The 23,932-nt window shown below is 38.4% G+C and overlaps 1 protein-coding gene across 2 annotated transcripts in view; it reads left to right on the forward strand.

Annotated features, from left to right (window-relative positions):
• Positions 1-5,233: 5,233 nt before the first annotated feature.
• tlr18 (toll-like receptor 18) overlaps positions 5,234-23,932 on the forward strand; it is a 66,869-nt gene continuing 48,170 nt past the window's right edge. The window contains exon 1 of one of the 2 annotated variants that reach the window (XM_039750865.1): positions 5,234-5,826. The gene's annotated coding sequence lies outside the window, so the exon portion shown is untranslated. Of the gene's footprint in view, positions 5,827-10,107; positions 10,293-23,932 lie in introns of those variants that run through there. The other variant, XM_039750854.1, reaches the window with a different exon arrangement.

The following is a 23,932-nucleotide window of genomic DNA, read 5'->3' on the forward strand; positions in this document are numbered from 1 at the left end:
TAGACACCCCAATTTAAGGCTTCTTAGGCTTTTTTCAGTTCTTGAGCTCTTCCTTTTTGTATTAATTTATATTTTTATTTGCATGCATTTTAATTGTTTTACTTTTTTTGCTTTAATTTGGAATTTTTGGATTATCATTTTTTTGCAAAGCTGGTCAGCACTTTGGTCTAGCTTTGGTTGTGTAAAGGTGCAATAAAAATATATTGACATTACAAATTACATTCCAATGGATGGCATATAAAAGACATTAACTATGAATACTCCTAACAGGATGTAACCGCCATATGAGCAGAAATTAGTGTATGTTACATGAATGTTTCTTTTGACTTGCACTTACCCCTCTTCTTCACTATGTGTTCCTAGGATATGTCGCATTTTAAGGTTTGTTTGGGTCCTTGAATTTCTTTATCTGCTCAGCACATGCCATCCCTCCAGTAGTGCTGTCAGATGAAATGGACTTGAATATATTGCTTCCATACAGTATTGGAGAATTTTACAAAAATCTCATGATGAATCAAAGCCAAAAGGCACAAAAAACAATGAAATGTTTTAATTAAGTGGACCATACAACAGGTTACATTGACCTCTTAGGCAGAGAATTCACATTGGTCACTGTCACATGTGTGCACATAGGAGGGAATCAAAGGGCTTAACTGAGGGTAAGTTGTCAGCTTGAGGGTTGATTAAATGCATTAACCTCTCTATCTCCCTTTCCTACAGATCAACAGAAGGGAAACCCAGTTAAACCAGCACCAACTTCCACCCTCCTTTCTACACCACACCCTCCTACTGACCTCACTTCCACCATCCCTGACATGGACCTGACTCTTCCTGCATAGCCACTATAAAAACCCACACCTTTTGTCCATCAGTTAGTCGATTGGGACTCAGTTATTGCCTATCATTATTTGGGATGGATCTCCCAAACCTTTTTACTTCTCTTGTCTTTTCATTAGAACATTCACCAGATCAACGCTAAACATACACACACACAAACAGAGCATTTGATTGAAATATAATGACTGATTCTTCTCTTTCAAACCTTTAACATTTTTTCAAATGGTCCATCATAACATATGTGGATTTCAGGGTACATTCCTCATCTCCTACACCCCTAGCTACAGTATTGATGTTGTCACTGTAAACACAGTAGCATGATTTAAATTCGTTGGCACAACTGATACTCACAATCTAAATCGGGATAAAAATATCCCATCAACTCCATCTTGAACGTAAAAAGTTCAGCCTGTCCCAATCAAAGCTGTCATTGAAAGCATCCTCACTTTCTCCATAACAGTCTGTCATGGCAATGCATCAGCTCATTTGGAACTTAAACTGCAGTGTGTTATTTGGACAGCAGAAAGGAACTGAGGACTGAAGGTGGACTCCACTGAGGTCCTGTATACTTTATGGGTCAAGAAATGAGCTGAAAATATAAGCAAATGCTGCATTCACGGGGGGCAACCATTTCTTTCAGTTATTACCATCAAGGAAATATTACCAGTCACTAAAGGCAAGAACTACTAGACATTGAAACAGTTTTTCCTTCTGCAGTCAATGTGGGTAAACAAAGTCCCCGATTCATCTGTCTCTTTTTGATTTCTATTCTTCTCCATTCAATGCAAATGTTAATTTTAAATAAGGCTTACCTAATGTATTACTGGGTGGTAGTACAATTCTACTTTATTTTATTGTTTTATATACCTGTGTTTATGGTATATAATGTTGTGATGGTGTCATGTATTGTATATTGCGTTGTTTAAATTCATAAACCTTGATATGTTTATGGCTGTAACACTAAGAGAAATTCCTAGCAACTATGTTGCCTGGCAATAAAGTCCACATTCATGTAAGAGTCTTCAGCATGGCGCTCCAGATGATTCTTGCTGGGCAAACAGCCTCAGTGCCGGTACTACCCTGCACTCTGGTTTACAGCTAAGGGAGACATCATCTCACACATGCAGCTTAAAGCTCCTAACATGTGAGAAAAGGCATATTAGGAACATCTGAAAGGACACAGAGTCATATTTTGAGATAATCTGAGATCTACCTGTTCTTCTTAGACCAGAGATTTCCTGGTCCACATATGAGGTGCTCTGATTGGACATTTGAAAGCCCTGTGGCCCTCATCAACTTTCAAGGGAATAGTAAGTAGTCTGAAGATCTATGAGGGACTGAGAAATTAATTTTCAGAGAGTGAGGAATGAAATTGTAAGAGAGAAAAATAAATGGAAAACCTGGACACCTGGAGGGAGAAACTGAAAGGAAACATCGATGTTTAGATCACTGCCTGAGGGCCCACGTGAAAGAAGCAGACGCCATTGTTGCTCTGAACATGGACCTGAGTAGCAGTCAATGAGCAGCTCTAGAAGATTCTTTTTTTTTTTAATTTAGTCTCCAACTTTTACACTGCAGCATCTGATTAAACCTCGACAGCCAGATCATGTTCCCAACATATGTACTTTTTAGTTTTCTCTCTAAACAATCCATTGATTTAAACTCCATATGAGCTGAATTCATTGCTATCTAAACTATACTTTGATTTTATTAACTCATTAAGGACTCATTTGTTTCATTATACTTTTATTTTAAGTGATGTTATGATCTGCCTCATGAGGAATTATAACAGTTTACCTACTAAATAGTTCAAGGCCATTGATAAAAGATTCAAAAAGCCTAAATTACTGTATTTATTTGAACAGAAAAAATACAGTTACTCATTTATAAAGACAAAATGAAGGCTATAAGTCACATCACGTTTTTAAAGCACTTTACAGTAATAAGCTGTAGACACTCCACCTTTCCTCCAGATCTATTAATATTCTACAATAGCTTGGCAGTCATTAAAAATACAAATTCTGTTAATGTAATAACCAGACATTTAAACCTGGTTAATCATTGCTCTGTGGTGCAATAACAGATACCAAGTGGTTACCAGGCACATATTGATCAGCTTAGGACCCGTTTGTTTTATTAGAAAGCATCAGTTATGAGATGTTAGTTATGGCAGCACTCCTTGTTTAGTAAGAGATTATTTAGAGGGTATTGTTGCCAAATGATGTCAATTAAAAGTGTAAAAGGAGAGCTAAATGTAATAAGACCATGTATTTGAGTTTTTGTTGTGAGATGTACGTGTGAAATAAGAAGGCATAACAATTACCTGCTAAAAATATATAATTGGAAAACAACAGGTCACGTGCAACAAGTAGCCAACAAAATGCTGGCACTTTTTTCCTTGAAGAACCTCTTGTCTGTTTGTTACTGAATGCAATTCTTCTTCTGCTAAAGTACATGCATCCTTGGGCATCTTTGTTTGATTCTATGCCAGTTTAGGTACTTAAATCTATTCTGACCTCATTAAAAACTCCCTGGATCCCTAAGGTGAATCTTCTCCAATTAACAAAGTATCCACAGTAACAAAGTATTTTAATTACTTAACTGACTTTTCACTTGTTCTCTGGTGTATATTACAGTTCTTTTTTATAGACTGAGAAACTTTATAATAAAATCATATTTTCCTGTAGTATTAATTTCTTATTGTCACATAACATTCTCAGATTTACTTTTCAGGGTGGTGAGGGCAGAGGCTTTCCTATGGTCGCTCTGCCCAGTTAGCAGTTACCAGTTAAACTAACCAACATGGAAACTTGTTAAGGTCAGATTTTGCACATATGTTAGAACGTTTTTCTTCACACAAACCACACATACATGGAGTAAACTAGCGGAGCAAACAGTAGAATTTTAGCAACCTTCAGAACTCCACTTGATGTAATTTAAGTAAAAGGGATTGGTGGGATTGTTGCAATGAATGGTCTGTTCTCATCAGAAACTGTTCCAATGTTTTCTAATATCTTTGTGGATTTGCGAGTAAACATAAAGAATACCTGGAGGAATTCCTACAAAGACATGGGGAGAACAAACAAGTTCCATGATAAATTTAGCGGTCCCAGGATTTGAATCCAATTGCTGTATCTGAGTATGTGCTCAAAGAGAACTACCTGTAAGTGACAGCATGCAAAATACGGACGTTATTTTATTTCCATTATAGCATTATTCAAAAGTCAAATGACTGTTTTTGACAGACCTATCTGTCAATGATACAAAAATCAAAATATAAATGTGCTTCACTAATTCAGTAGAAGTTAAAAATAGATCAATAAATGCATTATTGAAGGTGTGTTGTGCCAATTCAAATAGACTGGAGCTTCCGCGCTAACCACTGCACCGCCGAGTCACCACAATATGGGCTATACTGAAAATGAAACACAGAAATTTAAAACGTATTTGTGTTCTAAGGTATAATGCAACACTAAGGCACGTGATATTAAGGGATATGACGTTTAAGCCTATCAGTCTACCTTTGAAGGCTTTGATTGGATGGGCCATCTCCGTTTCATAAAAGACTCGGATGGCGTTAATTATAAGTCGAGACTCTTCTTCCGTCGTCTGTCACTTTGACTTTTAAAGTGCAAACTAATCAGTTACCAATCTTCGTCAAATATCCACTAATATCCATTTTAGAAGTCCATTTTTTAGTGAACTGTGGACGGAGAATACATTCCACTCTCACAACAAGTGGCTCAAAATAAAAAGCAGCCACAAAAATCAAAATGCTGTGGGCCTTGTTTCATGGAATCTGATGTCTCTAGATGAAAATCGTCACGGACACCGTAACAACAATGCAGGCATCCACGCTGCTAGAAGTCAGACCGAGACCGTAGTGCCGTGAGGCGGTAACCTCGCCCACTCTGTCACAAACGGCGCAACGCAGTACACACAGTGAGCGGACAATCTGCTCATTTCACAGAAAGAGCAATTAGAAGCGAGGGCGTCCGACCAGACCCTGTAGTGTGGGAATAATCACACAATGACCCACTGGGAGAAACCAAAAAGTGTTTGCATAGCGTTTCAGACTGATCTGATACGCACTAATCGAACTAGTCCAGCCTCTTCTCGCTTTATGTATAGCTGAAAAGATAAAAAAATCTACATACAGTGCTCACAGGCAAACAGAGATATTGGAATTTTAACATTTAAACATTTGTTACGTGTTTAACTCATTGTATACTTTACAAACCCATTAATTTCCTTACCTGTTTAATAGAGATCTGGGTAGCACTCTGGCAACATCGGTCGCAAGGCAGAAATCATCCCCTGGACGTGCAGCCAGTTTATCCCATGGTTAACGCACAGACTGGGTTAAATGTGGCCATACAATACATTCAAGAATATTCGCAACGCTTAAAATCGAAAAAATACATTTTTCAACATAATGAGATGACAGAATATTTGACAGAAGGCACACTACACATTCTGCATTCTCGTAAAGACCCCACAATGTAACATATTGCCTTTGGAACGAAAATGTAAGTCAAAGGAAATGAGAGTTGCACGCGCACTACACAAAATCCGGCCACACGTGACTATTTGACGCCAACTTGTCTGTAGATCTTAGGCCATTTGAATTGTTTATTTTCATCTTTTCTTTGTTTGACGTTGGCACTGTTGTTTCTCGTCTTTTGGCACAGCAGTAAAGCAACTTTAAACATATACATAACAGGGGGTCAGCTCTGTAAGCAGGCTGATATATGTATGCATTTACAGGGAACCTGCGTGCTCCGGTGGTGATTTCTGAATGCTGTACAGTTGCGGGTGGTGGGCGCTGCGGCTTACGCTGCCGCTTCGCGGCCTCCGCATCCACTGTCCCAGTTCCGTTCGTTATGTTTGTGAAGTTTACACCTTATTCTCACTGAGTCTATGGGGATTTTCTTCTAGGAAGTCCGATTTGCCTCCCACAACCCGACGATTCTAAACTGGCACTGATGCGTGAGTATGCCCAGTGACGGAAGGGCGACTGTTGTACCCTGTGTCGCGACCCTGATTTGAATTGTGTTCGAGAACGTATCAGGTTGAATTTAGCTAAACGCGCTTCATCGGTTAAGTTATTTACTGGTAATTTAATCCTATTGAATGACCCTGGCAGAGTCGATTCATTGCTTGATTGTTATGTTTGTATAGAGAAATTTTGTTTCAATGTGCGCATTGACGACTTGCAAGAAGTGGCTGCTAAACATAATAGTGTCTTTCACAGAGATTAGCATCCCAATACACATTACAATAAAAGATAACAAGTTGGGGTGTAGTATTAATTAAATCACGGTGCAAAATAATTTAAATAGAAACAACAATGATATATCTCACCAGCCTTAACCCGAAAATGTGATCGCATCAGTTCTTTTGTCCATTTCATTTCGTGAATACCACGGCGGCTGCACATCTCGGTATTTTAGTACCTTGTGGTCCGGCGAATGACACGAATTAGTAGAACCTCCTGGTTTTGATGTCAACAAGTCCTGGTAATGTTTCTTAAATGACTATTTATTGGGTGGCGCAGGTTCTAATAGAAACATTGCTTGACAAAGATTCATTTCATTCTGGGACGGCAGCTCTGCACAGAATTTGTTTAAGGTTCCTTATACGTGGTCAAAACAGAAATTGGCTATCGCAGGATACTGACAGGTCAAGAAAACCTGAACGTATCTTATTTGCAGCAAGAATGCTTTTAAAATGCAGTATGAACCAATTGGTGTTTCGCAAATTCTACTGTATATTATCTATACATGGTTATTTGTGTTACAGATCTAAATAAAAAAAGGATTCTTTCTGGAACATTCATTTGAAAGGTTCCCAAAAATGGTTCCCCTTATGATATTACTCTGAAGAATCATTTCGCCACCTTTATTTTTAAGCGTTTCTCTTAAAGCTTCATGATTTCCAGAATTTGAAACCAATAGAGCCAAAGTACAATCGCCATGAAGATTATCCATCCGTTATCGAAGGTGCCTATTCCGAGTTAGACCCTAAAGACATAATGATTGCTATTTTAAAGAATTGTGCATCCTGCGGTGGGCGGACGCTCTGTCTGGGATTTATTCCTGCCTCGCGCCTTGTGCTGGCTGGGATTGGCTTCAGCAGACCCCCGTGACCCTGTGTTAGGATATAGCGGATTGGAAAATGACTGACTGATTGAGAACTGTGCATAAATAAAGGCGTGGCTTGTAATGTACCAGCCTTTTGGCACTAGTTTCTTTTTTGGAGTAGTACACTCATGGACAGTTAATATATATGTATATGGTATGTGCAAGCAATGCGTTGTTGTTCAACAAAGAGTTGTTAACCCGAAGGCATTTTATTTTAGTGTATGTGTGTTTAATTACTTTACTTTTCTATTGGAAAAAAAAATAAGAAAACACAACAAATCTGGTGACGAGAAACGAGCTGAACCTTCAACAAAGGAGCCCGGTTTCAAAAAAAGAAAAAGAAAAAAACAAAATGTTTGTTGGGCGGAAATGTTACCGCTGTGGCAATTCTAATCACGATGGATATGATTGTTGGTTTACAGATAAGAAATGTCACTGAGCGAGTGCACAGAGCAGAGAAAAACGCATACTTAGCAAATATGCAGTTATACAGAGAAGCAAAAAGTAACAAATGTGCGGCAGATGGCTGAAAATGCATCAAATTCAAGTAGCAGACACTGCTGACCTCCCTAGCCTGAAGGTGTATAACATTAGTGGAGCAGACCGCTCAGTAATTTGGGTATCTCCAGAAGCGGAGGGAGTTGAACTGAAAATGGAGTTCGACACTACGTCTACTTTGCCCGTTATATCTGTAGCTGGGTACAAACGATTGTTTTCATAAATACCACTTCAAAACACTTCAGTAATATCAAAGACATCTTCAGGAGTTCTTTCCAGCGGGCAAAATAACAGAATGTAAAATACAAAGATGAGCAGCAGTTGTTAGACTTGTGTGTTCTGGGAAATGTTAAAGCTGAGCTGGAGCAAAACCCTGCACCCCAAAGATTTTTTTAGGCTCGACGTGTGCCTTATGCAATTCGTCCCGGTGTGGAGGCTGAGCTCGAATGTTTGGAGAAGGCAAGGAAACTGGAGTGAATGGGCTCCCCTCATTGTGCCTGTAATAAAAAGGGAAAAGAAGGAAACGTGCGCATTTGTGGAGACTTTAAAGTAACAGTAACTATAGTACAATATCTCCTCCCTTCGTATTGAGGATATTTTTGCATCATTAGCAGAAGGACTCTTTACAAAATATTGCAATGAAAACAATTACTTCTGAGAGAATTGTTTCTGTGCTAAGTACTGTTTTTGCAAGGAACAGATTACGTAAGGACGTCTGTACTAATATTGGACCACATTTTGTGGCAGAAGAGTTTAAAGCGTTTATGAAGAAGAATGGCATTAAACATTTTACATCTGCCCCGCATATCACCCTGCTTCTAATGATTTAGCAGAAAGATTCATATAAACGTTTAAGATGGCAATTAAGGCAAAGGACAAAGAGGAAATTTCACTGCAGCACAAAATCGATAAATTTTCATTTGTGGACAGAAACGCCGTAAATGCCACCACAGGACAAACTCCAGCTGTGATGTTTCTCAGAAGAAACTTAAGATCACATATGGATCTCATTAAGTTAGACATGAGACCAGTTTTTGAGAGTAAGCAGTTTGCACACTTCAATAAGAACTACAAGGATTTTCTAGGTTGGTCAAGTGCTGGCACAAGATTACCAGAATGACAGAAGGCAGCCTGAAACATTATTCAATTGGATTGTACTGCTAGTGGACACTGGAGAATATCTACCTGGAGGTGGCATGCACACCAGATAGTAAACATGCATGTGAAACCCACCTTACCTACTGTGTGTGAATCCAATGATGAAGCTAAAGCGGGATCTGAAAATACCATTTCAGCCACAGTTGATACTGCAGCCTCTGAACAGACAGGATAGATTACTTGTAGACAAATATACCTGAACAGTCGAAAACCTCAGTTTTACAAATACACAGAGACGTTAGTCTGTTAGGTATAGAAAACTCCCACAGAGGCTTGATATGTAAAGGTTATATCTGTTTGTATCTATGTAGATATCTCTGCATTTGTAATACCTGTATATAGTTAAGTGGGGAGAAAATGTAATGTACAAGACTTTTGACACTAGTTTACTCAGTGGAAGAGTTCACTCGGTAGTGCCGTATATACTTGTCTGTTGGAAGAAAATATGAAAAACACAACATATTTTTGTATATTTGTAAACAAACTATCCCCGTAGCATTCTCACTATCGAACTCAGTTAATCCAATACAGGAGCCACATCCTATTCCGGAGTACTCAACATCTGGGCACAATTTAGAGAAAGCCCATTGATGGTTAGACTCATAGTGTCAAAATAGCTAGCTTGGAATAAACCTATAACCAACAAATCTTTTAATGTGGAGGAAAAACTCCAGAGAGATATCAGGAGAAGCTGCAAATTCCTCACTACCAGGTGCGGGATTTAAACTTTTTTGCGCAATTCATTCAAGAACCCCTCTAGCTCTGTTGTATATGACCTCTCCTCGATCAAGATATATATAACCGTTTAAACGCACTTTCTATCAATTAATTTCCCTCTAACTTCTTTCCCAGACAGAGTTTTCAGTGTTTCCGCCCGTCATGTCCCAGTGGCAGTTTCAGTTCCCCACCCGGTCACAATCTGGGTGAAGTTTGCATTTTATTTAGTTTTTTCTCCCCTCATATCACTGATGTGCATACTTATTTAATTATCTGGTTCAAACTCCAAGTTGAGGACGCTCCGTTCCTGATACGAACCCGTCTCCATGTCCTCGGAGATTGTGAGGCTTATTGCTCTTTAGGTAATAATCATTCCAAATTTTGTGCTTTATGTTAATTGCAGACTCTAAAATTCGCCCGCGATTCGTGATCGTGGATGTGAATAGGTGCCCTGGTCACCCTATAGGTTCCGTCCTCCCCTAACCTAAATTGGATAAAACGAATACCTGTTAAATAAACGGATTGATACGCTAGACAATCAGAAAGGTGGTCAAAAAAGCGAAGCTTCGTGTGATCCACGTCATAACATCCCGTTCTCCTTCTCTGCTCTTCTCTTCTCATTCTGCAGTGTATTGCTGCTCACTTCAGGAGGTGCGATTTGACTTGACAGCCGGCACCCCCATCACATTCCCTAAATCTCCGCCTCTTGCACACGCCCCAGGCATTTGGAGGTTGTAAACGAGAAACTGAGCAGTTTACAGTCGAGTTCAGACTCGAGCACTGCCGCTGAACTACACGATTGAGTTGGATTCTCACTTTACAAAGAACTCTTAAGGTTTTCTCGCCGTAAAGTAAAAATACTCCGAATATCGATTTTTGTTCACAAAGAGGAGAGGCACTGTGAGATTTTTCCGAGGAAACAATGCCACATTCGACAAGGTAAACAGCAGCTTTATTATTTATTCACTCGTCGCTAAGTGTCATTAAACGACTACAGTGTGCCGGCGCCCGGTCCTCGAGACTCGCGTGTACCTTTCACCGCAGGTGACTTGCGCTGGGAAGACCTGTGTGTCGCAAACGTTTTGTTTGCGTTTGTGAAAACTTTAACGCCATGTTGCTGTCATTTTTCAGAGATCGCGACTCTAAGAACAAGCAATATAAATCATCACAACAGCTGTTTGATCTTAGCAGTGCGGAATTTCCTTGTGATCTTGTTAGTTTTACAAATTAATCAGATATCTTAAAATATAAATGTTCTGTCAGTATTATGCTGTGACGGACGAGTTTTAGTATGTTATCAATGGATCAGCAAAGCCTTTCAAGATTGTTGCACACGCAGGGAGGCAGAGAGCGCACATCTGTTGATGATGCACAGTGCCCCATCATAGGACCCGCAGTTACTAAGCTGGCAATGAAAGGCTGCGGTCACACTGGAGTTCAACTCCGAGTGTTTCGTATGTAAGTGACACAGATCCAAACTTTAGAGATATGTTAACAACAAAAACACATGGAATCAGAACCTTTCTGATCGGATTTCAGCTCGGCAGACATCTGCAACCTGAATATGACCTGCGTTTGAATGCTTCAATCAGATTTGAATGGAAATTTTACAGTATCAGAATTAACAGTTTGTGCGACCATCGTCATATATCTGCGGTAATAAATCAGGATGATTCACAGTACAGGCTCATCGTACTAATGGAAAGAAAGTGCCTGTCGTTAGCCCTGTTTCTGCGCGTTTTCTGGGAGTGTTTCGGACAGATGTTTTCATTGGTGGAGATGAAATCGAATCATCGCTCCAATTAATTCGAACAGTTAAAAGGAATCATATTCAAGTGACTGTTTATTTGTAGTGAGAACGCAGCCTTAGAATCTGCGGTTATCTGACAATACGGTCTTTAAAACAACTAAAAAGCCAGCAAAACGTATAATGCCAAGAAACATTAATAGGCTACGCACAAGGAAGAAGGGAAGAGGTTAACATCAAAGCACAAGGTGAACGGAGAAACAGTTAATGTTTAATAGAAGTCGTGCAGCCAGGGGGTTCAAACTGCCTTTTTTAAAAGCGCGATAGCTGCTCAGATTGTCTTTCATTGTAAACCCCAGTCGATTCAAATTTGAAACAGTCGTCCAGGATGTTGTGCGTGACACAAACAACACCTTAAAAGCATTGTTAAACCAACATAATTCAATTTATGGTTGATTGGCTCCAGTGTCTGTCCCGCTATTAACAACCCACCCATTGCGGAACGTCATCACCAACGAAATCTGTGCGAGTCACCGTTCAGGTCTACAGCACAAATATGCGCACAGGGCCAGTTTGTACAATGTGTGTAACAGCCTGGGTTTTGAGAAGCAAGCTGGCCTTTCCGGAAAAAAATAAATAAATTAATGGAGTCACAGGGAGAGCATGCAGACTCAATATGGCAGGGGCAGAGCCCAAGCCACCGAAGCTGTAAAGTAGCAGCACTAACCATTACACCACCCAGCCATTCAGTGAGTCATCCTGATTGTAAAAAATAAAATACAAAACAAATTGTTAAGACCCTTAAGAAAATATGGATGAGGAAAAGAGAGAGTTAAAGCTCATCGCTATCATGCATGATTATATGGAGTAGCTTTGTGCACTCTTATACATAAAGATACCAGGATGGGTCTTCAGAGCAATGCCATCTTCAGTTGCCAAAAGACCCATCCAAATGAAAATTCTAGAAAGAAACTTTATTTTATTTAGATCTGCAATTGGCTCCATACAGTAAATAATCATAAATAGATGATGTGTGAACTGCCAGTGGGCCAGTAGGATTGTAAAAGGTCTCTCACTGCATGCAATAACACAAGCCAAATCCAGATTTTTTTAATCTCTTAGTGTACTACTAGGTAGCATGCCATACATTAAAGATTTTTTTTTTTCCCCCCACATATTAGGAAGTTTTTCAAATCACAAATAACCAACTTAATCACTGTAAAAAGTATAACCTCCATTCAACTTAAAATTAAGGTAATGATTCACACTTAATATTTTCAATCTGAACCAATATAATTCTTTTTATCTTATTGAACCTACAATTTTTAAATTGAGGCAAATCATTTAGAGTGATTGGGTGCAATTCACTTGTTTTATACTGAAGTAAATCTATTTTTTAAGTTGTTATAATTTTAAATTGTTTATTGGTCATAACCCGTTTTTATGCTATTAGAAATATTATGAACACAACACATTCTAATGCTTTACTTTTTACATTTATATAAAAATCTAGCGCAAAAACACAAGCATTTTGCAGTGTAAAATTTAAATATATAACAAAAAATGATTAACCGTTTCTACAGCTTTCTTGAAAGTATGTTTTTTTTACGAGTTCTTATACTTAAAATGAACAGTTGAGAAACAATTATTACTTGCCGGAAATCCTCCGTTATAAAAATCTGCTGCTGAAAATGACCAGACCTGGAAAGCTACGCCCACTCCACTCGGGAAAGTGTTCTTCTTTTCTGGCAGTTGGAAAGCCAGCACGCTGGAAAGAAAATACAAACAGCCTCTCCAACACAGCACACGAACAACAGAAAATATTAGGTTAACTAAAATAGGATTTTTATGTTTATTCCCTCCCCCATAACTTACTTTGGTACAAACATTTTTTTTTACTTTGATTGAGATCTGAAACCAAATATTTCAAGCTAAATACTAAATGACTTAAGTTGCTTGAATGAAAAAAAGTTACATTGAATGAACAACATCAATATTATACTTTTTTCAGTGTGCAAAGAACCCTCCCAGAATAAAATGGTGCTTTGTCAAGCAAAGGTTCAACAATGAACCACATAACTCTGTAAACAACCATAAAGCATCATTTAAGATCCATTATTTTTAAGAGTATAGTGTAAAAGTGTGTACACATGGAGATTTAAGTGCTTCTTTGATCCAGTCACTTGTAAATTGTGTAAAAATTAGTTTGTGGATAAATATTATAGAATTAAAGGGGCGAAAGGATAGATAGATAATTATTGTTATTATTATTATTATTATTATTGATCTTTATTTGTCCCTGGAGGAAATTTGGCTTTTTACATTAGCTCTTTAGAACATTAAAAGAATCTAGACAATAGCAGGCCATTTAGCCCAACAAAGATCTCCAGTCCTTTCCACTACATTCTTTCAAAATAACATCAAGTCATTTTTTGAAAACCCCTAAAGTCTTACTGTTTACCACACTATTTGGTAGCTTATTCCAAGTGTTTATGGTTTTCTGTGTAAAGAAAAACTTCCTAATGTATGTGCGAAATGTACTCTTAACATGTTTCCAACTGTTTCCCTATGTTCTTAATGAACCCATTTTAAAATAACAGTCTTGATTCACTGTCACCTCTTAATCTTCTTTTGCTTAAACTGAAAAGGCTCATCTCTTACTCTTTCCTCATAATTTATCCCCTGTTGCCCAGGAATGAGCCTAGTCACTCTTCTCTGGATCTTTTCCAGTGCTGCTATGTCATTTTTGTAGCATGGAAACCAAAACTGAGCACAGTACTCTAGATAGATAGATAGATAGATAGATAGATAGATAGATAGATAGATAGATAGATAGATAGATAGATAGATAGATAGATAGATAGATAGATAGATAGATAGATTATTGTCTGAAAACACAACACATTGACTAAATAACAAGAAAATCAAACAGAAACAAAACTTCTGACTTGGCAGCCACAGTCACAGTGAGACATTATGAAGGCATACTGCTGTTGGTAAAGGAGCCCCAGGATCATTTTATGATCTCTATGTCTGTAGTGCAGATAGGATTAATTAAAACAAAAAGCAAAAAATTAAGTTTTAAATGAATGTACTTAAAAGTCAGACTTTTTTAGGACAGATGACAAATAGGATTTATTTTCTAAATCTACAAAAGAAGTCAATTATCTTGAAACCCAAAGTACTTTGACATGGGAAATGTGCTATATAAATAAAATTTATTATCATTATTTTATAATGTTTATCAAATTAAGTAATTTATGACTATTACAATTAAATAAGCATAATGTGAATTCCTTCCTATTAGTTTCAGTGTTAAATTGTGAACACTGACATGCAACATACAAAATCTGAGTTAAATGCTACATAAATTAAGCATAGTATATTTTAGAGTCGTGTAAAATACAATTATATGCAATTACTTTAAGGTACATGCGGTGGCGTAGCGTGGGTGTCAGCTGCCCAGGGCGGAGGAAAATTTCGCCGCCCCCTTATTTAGGTATTTCAATTTAAAAGACTAAAATATACAGTAATTCTTTGCTGCCCCCTAAAAGTGCAGCCCGGGGCGGGCCACCCCTGCCGTCCACACTACGCTACACCACTGGGTACGTGTTATAATGCTATGTCAGTTGCACCTCAGCTCTTGCTTTAATGTGTTGTCTTTCCTTAATTTAGTTGTATAATTCTGTCTACCTTAGGGTTACACTTCTTTCTCCAAACTGAAATTAATTCAGATTTTTTTTCCTCTGCCAAGCTATTCATTGTTCCCTGATCAGAGTTGGTTCCTGCTTTCACTCAGTGGTGCTGGGATAGGCTCCTGCCACTTGTGGCCAGGAAGGGAATTAAATAGGCCAGTGAATGTTATTTTTTTCTACACAGCAGTTAATCTATTTATTTGTTTCCTTCAAACCAATAACTCCCATTTTGAACAACCAATGTATGTGACCATTAATCCACCTAAAGTTAAAAAAGTAAAGGTTATTTCCTACCTGAAGAAAAAAACAGAGAGTTAGAGACACAATGATTCTTCTCCATCAGACAATTTCTGGCTGTGCAACCTTTGCAGATCTTCTACCTGTCCACCAGCCAAGGCAGGATGATCCTCACCTTCCTTCTTGTGGCTCAGAAGGGGCTGGCCTCCCATCCAAGTAGAACCACTTTCCCCAGTCCTGGCCAGGACACCCACTAATGCACACCATCCATTACTATATATATATATATACACTCACCTAAAGGATTATTAGGAACACCTGTTCAATTTCTCATTAATGCAATTATCTAATCAGCCAATCACATGGCAGTTGCCTCAATGCATTTAGGGGTGTGGTCCTGGTCAAGACAATCTCCTGAACTCCAAACTGAATGCCAGAATGGGAAAGAAAGGTGATTTAAGCAATTTTGAGCGTGGCATGGTTGTTGGTGCCAGACGGGCCGGTCTGAGTATTTCACAATCTGCTCAGTTACTGGGATTTTCACGCACAACCATTTCTAGGGTTTACAAAGAATGGTGTGAAAAGGGAAAAACATCCAGTATGCGGCAGTTCTGTGGGCGAAAATGCCTTGTTGATGCTAGAGGTGAGAGGAGAATGGGCCGACTGATTCAAGCTGATAGAAGAGCAACTTTGACTGAAATAACCACTCGTTACAACCGAGGTATGCAGCAAAGCATTTGTGAAGCCACAACACGCACAACCTTGAGGCAGATGGGCTACAACAGCAGAAGACCCCACCGGGTACCACTCATCTCCACTACAAATAGGAAAAAGAGGCTACAATTTGCGTGAGCTCACCAAAATTGGACAGTTGAAGACTGGAAAAATGTTGCCTGGTCTGATGAGTCTCGCTTTCTGTTGAGACATTCAAATGGTAGAGTCAGAATTTGGTGTAAACAGAATGAGAACATGGATCCATCATGCCTTGTTACCACTGTGCAGGCTGGTGGTGGTGGTGTAATGGTTTGGGGGATGTTTTCTTGGCACACTTTAGGCCCCTTAGTGCCAATTGGGCATCGTTTAAATGCCACGGGCTACCTGAGCATTGTTTCTGACCATGTCCATCCCTTCATGACCACCATGTACCCATCCTCTGATGGCTACTTCCAGCAGGATAATGCACCATGTCACAAAGCTCGAATAATTTCAAATTGGTTTCTTGAACATGACAATGAGTTCACTGTACTAAAATGGCCCCCACAGTCACCAGATCTCAACCCAATAGAGCATCTTTGGGATGTGGTGGAACGGGAGCTTCGTGCCCTGGATGTGCATCCCACAAATCTCCATCAACTGCAAGATGCTATCTTATCAATATGGGCCAACATTTCTAAAGAATGCTTTCAGCACCTTGTTGAATCAATGCCACGTAGAATTAAGGCAATTATGAAGGCGAAAGGGGGTCAAATATGGAGGAATATTTCGGACAAAATGAAATAAATAAATAAATGCGTAAATAAATAAAAGTACTGTGAAATGTGAGCATAAATAAATAAATGTGTCATTAAATGAGAGCCTTAATAAATAAATATGTCATGAAATGAGAGCATAAATAAATAAATGTGTCACGAAATATGTTTTTCGTTGCTTATTTATTTATTTCATTTTGTCCGTAACGTTCCTGCAAACTGTCATGAAATACGGCTTGAAATAAAACTGTCACTTTCACTCGTCAAAGTTGAGAGGGTGGGCTCTAACACGCCCTCTAGTTACTGATTGGTGAATCGATAGCACAAGAATTAATTAGAAAAATGCTTACTACTGCCGATGAAATGGATTCTGCCGAAGATATTACATATTTCAGAGAGAGAATTGAAGATTTATCGGAAGAAATTACAATGTTGGCGGCCCTTTTAGAACAGAGTATTTGACCCTTGTTTTACGAGTATAAAGTCAGTTGCATATTTGCAGCTACTTTTTCAAACAACTGTACAGCTCTGATCAGATATTAGTTGGAGCTGCTTTGGGCATTCCAAGTCAAAGTACCTAAACTAATACAGCCGTTGTAAGCTTACCGTATATCAAACTGGCTCATTCGCCTTGTGATCGTCTTCTCCGATACACCATATAGATCTGCAATCTGTTGTACTTTTAAACCGCATAACAGAAGGTGTTCTATTGACTCAGCTGGAATGTCAAAGGATGGACGTCCAGAGCAGGGAACTGTGTCACCTGAACTGGAGTGTAGTCGAGTCCGTTCCACCAGTTCTTCGATAATTTCAAAAATAGTTTCATCTACATCAGTCTAAAAGGGCCGCCAACATTGTAATTTCTTCCGATAAATCTTCAATTCTCTCTCTGAAATATGTAATATCTTCGGCAGAATCCATTTCATCGGCAGTAGTAAGCATTTTTCTAATTAATTCTTGTGCTATCGATTCACCAATCAGTAACTAGAGGGCGTGTTAGAGCCCACCCTCTCAACTTTGACGAGTGGAAGTGACAGTTTTATTTCAAGCCGTATTTCATGACAGTTTGCAGGAACGTTACGGACAAAATGAAATAAATAAATAAGCAACGAAAAACATATTTCGTGACATATTTATTTATTTATGCTCTCATTTCATGACATATTTATTTATTAAGGCTCTCATTTCATGACACATTTATTTATTTATGCTCACATTTCACAGTACTTTTATTTATTTACGCATTTATTTATTTATTTCATATTGTCCGAAATATTCCTCCATAGTCAAACACCGTATTAGTATGGTGTTCCTAAAAATCCTTTAGGTGAGTGTATATATATATATGTATCTGCAGTGGGTTGGCACCCTGCCCGGGATTGGTTCCTGCCTTGTGCCCTGTGTTGGCTAGGATTGGCTCCAGCAGACCCCCGTGACCCTGTGTTCGGATTCAGCGGGTTGGGAAATGGATGGATGGATGGATCATATGCTTCATGGTAGACATAATAGCAATCAGTATGAAGGTAAGCATTGATTGCAAGTCCCTGGTTAGGAGTAAGTAGTGCAAGATCTGCCTCATTATTGCTGGTTTAACAGCCAGTTTCCAGGTTACAAAGATTGGCTGGTTGTTCCTTAATCTTTTTCCACCATTTTCTGTGGCCCTGTGTGGTGAAACCTATTCTTTTAATATCTGACTGCAAAATATATTTCTTTTTTTTTTTTTTTTTATTTATTTTTTTATTAATTTTATTACAATCAATACATAGCAATCAATTTTTTACAAAAAAAAAGAATTATGCTAAGAACAGATCGATCCCCACCCTTGAGAGAGAGAGCAAGCCAAACGGTGTAAAATTTAAGGCTTTTAAAAATACCTAAATCAACAAATTCTCTGTGCTTTATAAAATCATTTCAAAATATTACTGATTAGATCCTGCCATGTTTTGAAAAAGTCTGCACAGATCCTCTAACTGAGTATTTGATTTTTCCAATTTTAAATAATATAACACATCAGTTTCCCACTGACTTAAAAGAGGAGAGTTTGGGTTCTTCCAGTTTATCAGAATAAGTCTGCGTGCCAACAGTGTAGTGAATGCAATCACAGTTTGTTTGTCTTTCTCCACTTTAAGACCCTCTGGAAGAACCCCAAACACAGCTGTTAATGGGTTAGGAGGGATTGTGAGTCCAAGACTGTCTGAGAGGTAATTAAAATTTTTGTCCAGAATAATGTTAATTTGGAGCAGGCCCAGAACATGTGACCTAGTGAGGCTGGGGCTTGGTTGCAACGTTCGCAGGTTGGATCATGCCCTGGAAACATTTTGAGAGTTTTAGTCGAGACAGATGTGCTCGATATATAATTTTGAGTTGTATAATTGTATGCTTTGCATATGGAGCTTGAGTGAATTCTCTGCATTGCTACTTTCCACTCCTTTTCTGATATATTAATTGAGAGGTCATTTTCCCAGTGTCCTCTTGGATCTTTGAAAGGAAGGGATTGTAAAAGGATTTTATATATTGTAGAGATGGAGTCTAACTCCTTGAAATTGAGCAATAATTTTTCCAGCGTGGATGAGGGTGCAAGATGAGGAAAATCTGGAAGGTTCTGTTTAACAAAGTTCCTGATTTGAAGATAGTGAAAGAAATTTGTAGCTGGAATGTTAAATTTGGAACGTAATTGTTCATAGGATGCAAAGACGTTGTCTATATAAAGATCTCTAAGCAAGTTAATTCCAAATTTTTCCAGATATTAAAACTGCATATGTTTGTGAGGGTTGAAAGAGGTGGTTCTTTTGCAGGGTGCCACAGAAAGAAGCTTCTCCGTCTTAAAATGCTTTCTACATTGGTTCCAGATTCTAAGTGAGTGGAGCACAATTGGGTTATTAGTGTATTGCCGATAACGTGTGTTTATTGGAGCACAAAGCAAGGAATACAAAGAAGTACTGCAGGATTTTACTTCTATTGCGGTCCATGCCTGTGTATGTTCTTCTATTTGTGTCCAGGTTCTTATCGACTGTATATTTGCCCAGTAATAAAACTGGAAGTTAGGTAGAGCCATGCCGCCTTCTGCCTTTTGTCTTTGTAGGGTCGCTCTTTTGATGCGTGGATGTTTAGAATTCCAAATAAATGAGGTTATTGTTGAATCTAATTGCTTAAAGAACGATTTATTAATGTATATTGGTATGTTTTGAAATAAAAAGGAGCTTAGGAAGAATATTCATCTTAACAGTGTTAATTCTTCCAGCTAGTGTGAGATGAAGGGTTGACCATCTATGCAAGTCTTGTTTAATTTTTTCCATACAGACGACGAAATTTTGTTGATAAAGAGCTTTATGTTTACTTGTGATGTTTACCCGAGGTATTTAAACTGTTCTGCAATGATAAAAGGAAGGGTGTCTAATCTAATATTATATGCTTGAATTCACGGAAAGAGTACACTTTTATTCAGATTAATTCTGAGACCAGAGAGCTTTTGAAATTCTGTGAGTGCTGCTAAGACTGCAGGCACAGAATTTTCTGGGTCCGATATATACAGTACCATGTCATCTGCATATAATGAGATTTTCTGTTCCAGTCCTTCTCTGCTAATCCCCTTTATCTGATCAGTATTTCGACAATGTATTGCCAGTGGTTCAATGGCAATTGCAAACAGCAGTGGTGACAAAGGGCATCCTTGTCTTGTGCCACGTTCTAGTTTAAAGTAGTCTGAGCAAATGTTATTGATGCAAACTGAAGCTTCTGGGTTAGTATACAGTAATTTAATCCATGCACAAATGTTCGGGCCAAACCCAAACTTCTCCAAAATAGTAAAAGGTATTTCCATTCAATCATGTCGAATGCTTTTTCTGCATCCAATGATAATAATATTTCTGGGGTGTTTGATTTAGTTGGTGAGTATATTACATTAAACAGGCGTCGAAGATTTGAAGATAAGTGTCGGCCCCTAATAAATCCAGTTTGGTCTTGTGATATTATTGAGGGAGCACTTTCTCCATCCTTCTAGCTATGATTTTAGAGAGTATTTTAACGTCGTTATTCAGAAGTGAAATTGGTCTGTATGATGCACATTGTAATAAGTCCTTATTTTGTTTTGGAAAGACAGTGATTAGTGCTTGGCGAAAGGTTTGTGGAAGAGATTGGTTATCTCTGGCTTCTGTAAATGTTGCTAATAGGAGGGAGCTAGCTGAGCGGAGAATTTCTTGTAAAACTCTGCAGGGTAGCCATCAGGGCCTGCTGCTTTTCCACCTTGGAGTGACTTTATAGCATCCAGTAATTCTGATAATGACAGAGGTTTATCGAGCTCCTCCACACTAATAGCGTCAATTTGTGGTATCTGTAATTTATCCAGAAATGCATTAGATTGTATATTGTCTTCTTTAAACTCAGTAGTATATAGGGATTTATAGTAGTCTCTAAAAGTGCACATTATATTTTTGTGTTCGATGATTTTATCTCCATTCGTGTTAGTAATTACGAGATTGCGTTGCACTTCTTGCTTGTGAATTTGTTGCGCTAAAAGCTTATTAGCTTTCTCTCCATGTTCATAATAATGATGTCTGGATTTGTAAATTAGTTGTTCGGTTTCTTTAGTTGTCAAGAGGTTTAATTCTGAATGTAGAGCCTGCCTCCTCTTATGTAGAGTCTCGCTTGGTAGTCTGGCATGTTCTTCATCTATTTTAGTAATTTCGCTTTTATCTCTGCTACTTTCTTCGCTTCGGATTTATTTCTGTGGGAAAGATATGAGATAATCTGTCCTCTTAAGAAGGCCTTAAGAGTTTCCCAGAGTGTTCCTGCAGAGATCTCAGGGGATGTATTTGTCTCTAGAAAGAATTCAATTTGTTTGGATATAAATTCAGTACAATTCTCGTCAGCTAATAGAAGCGGATTGAGACGCCATCTGCGGGTGAGTGTATGGGGCTTAGTAATTTCAGCTCCAAGATCATCGGAGCATGGTCTGAAATAACAATAGCATCGTATTTACAAGATTTAATCTTAGGCAAGAAGTTATTATCTATAAAGAAGTAATCAATCCTTGAGTAGCAATGATGTACTGGTGAGTAGAAAGAATATGTTCTTGAATTTGGGTTTAAAACCTCCAGGGATCTGATAAGTTGTGATCAGTTATAAACTTTGTAATTATCTTTGCGGTGTTAGTTGCGTTCCCCTGTGGAGGAAGTCTTATCTAAAAGTGGATTTAGAACACAATTAAAGTCCCCAGCCATTATAAGTTTATGAGTGTTCAGATTGGGAATGGATGCAAATAAATTTTGTATAAATTCCTTATCATCAACATTAGGTGCATAAACATTTATCAAAATCATTTTACAGTTAGATAAGTCTCCCATGACCATCACATATCTCCCTTCAGGATCCAATACTACATCTGATGCTACAAATGGTACTGTTCTATGTATGAGAATTCCCACCCCTCTAGTTTTCTTTGTAAAACTAGAATGGAACATTTGGCCAGTCCAGTCTTTTGCAGCGGAACTGATCCTTACTTAGTAAGTGGGTTTCCTGTAAAAATACTATTTTAGCATTTAGACCTGTTAGGTGAGAAAGTACTTTCTTTCTCTTTAATTCGTGATTCAGGCCTTTAACATTCCAGCTTACGAAGTTAACTGTCCCATCATGGAGACACTGATTCTGAGTTTTTGGTGTCATATTATAGTCTTAACTGGAAGTGAAATAGTTTAGGTCTTAATTTCCTATTCCCCCAAGAGTTGTTGCCATGCAGCTTATTATTACGTTGATAGTTATAATTATAAAGATTGAGATGATAGATTAGATATAGATCAAGCCTGCTCTCTTTCTCTTCCCCTTAACCCCCCACCCTCCCTTTTTGCCTCCCCAGGTGAGGCTAAAACCCACTTCATGCAGTCCCAGTCCTCTGACATACCCAGAGACAGAGCACGTCCAAAGCACATCAAGCCCCCATGCAGTGGCGCTTTAAGGTTAAAAGATAGAGATATCTGTTACCAATATAGTCTTTAAAAGAGGAAAAAGAAAGAAAAGAATTTTGCACTTAATATATATATATATATATATATATATACATATATATATATATATATATATATATATACATACATACATACATATAATCTTCATCAATTTTAGTGCATTAAGATGATATCCCCAGATAATAAACCCAGGTGATGGTGTTAAAGATGTGTCCAAAACAAGCATAACAAGTCTTAATGCAGTAATAGCAATAACAGCAAACCAAGGGTATGATATTGAACAGTCTCATTTAGGGTACACATGAAATAATTAGAAAAGAAAAAAAAAGAGGAGGAAAACGTAATTAAGCACAATAAAACACAAACATTTAGCCCTAGTAATACTAAGTAATGATAAGTAATAAGTAAGTAATAATAATATAAGAATATGAGAATATATGCTGATAAAAAACCCGTATTTTAAAAACAAATAGATCAGACAGTAGATTATTAATCCTAGCTTTATCATTTACCGCCATGACTCACAATTATGTATCAGAATAGTCCCGGGATCAGCTTTCTTAACTCATTTTCTGCCTCCTCCTTGCTAGCGAAAACATAGAAATGCCCCTGCCATTCCACTTTCAGTTTTGACGGATACAGGAGGCCGTATTTGACATTGGCTTGCCGTAGCCGCTGTTTAATATTATAGAAGGCGGCGCGTTTGATAGCTGTTGCTGGAGAGAAGTCAGGGAAGACGCGAATTTGGCAATCTTCATATATAATATCTTCCTTTTTTTTCCTGAGGAGTTCCATCACCTCTAACTTAAATGATAATCGTTCAAAGCGGACTATAAAAGATCTTGGTCGGGTCTGACGGTGTTTGATCCGCGTGCGCGTAAGCCGCTGCTATCTCAGATTCTGCTTTAAAGTCGCCCCCGATTATTTTAGAAAAAAGTTCAGTTGCGAATTTCACCGGGTTTAAACTTTCTCGATTCTCCGGCAAGCCTTCAATTCTGACATTATACCTTCTATTCCCATCTTCTAAAGCAGCCAGTCTGTCTCCAAGTTTTTCTCCGAGTTTTTTACATTCCGAACTGACATTTACTGCTCTTTCCTCGGCACTGGCAGCTAGATGTTCGGCTATTTCGATCCGATTCGTTTGGTCTCGTCCGATGCGAGAGATGGACGTCTGAAGTGGAGCTCCGCTAGCAGTGGTGCTATTTTTCATATTATTTGCTTATTATTCTGAGATATCCTGTATTTATTCAACCCGAGAGGGACCGCTACAGTATATGTAAACACATATAAACATGGCCAACAAGAAGGGGTCGAAAGAATCGAAGACTAAAGCTACATCCAAGCTGCGATCAGCAAGCCCTAGTTCGAGATACGGCCTCTCAGAGACAGACCTGGATCAGATGGGCGAAAGTACAGACTCCTCGGGACCACGGTCCGCTACATCGTCGCCTGCTGAGAGCGAAAAGGGGAG

Source organism: Polypterus senegalus, chromosome 1, assembly GCF_016835505.1.
Source record: "Polypterus senegalus isolate Bchr_013 chromosome 1, ASM1683550v1, whole genome shotgun sequence".
Classification (NCBI taxonomy): domain Eukaryota; kingdom Metazoa; phylum Chordata; class Cladistia; order Polypteriformes; family Polypteridae; genus Polypterus; species Polypterus senegalus.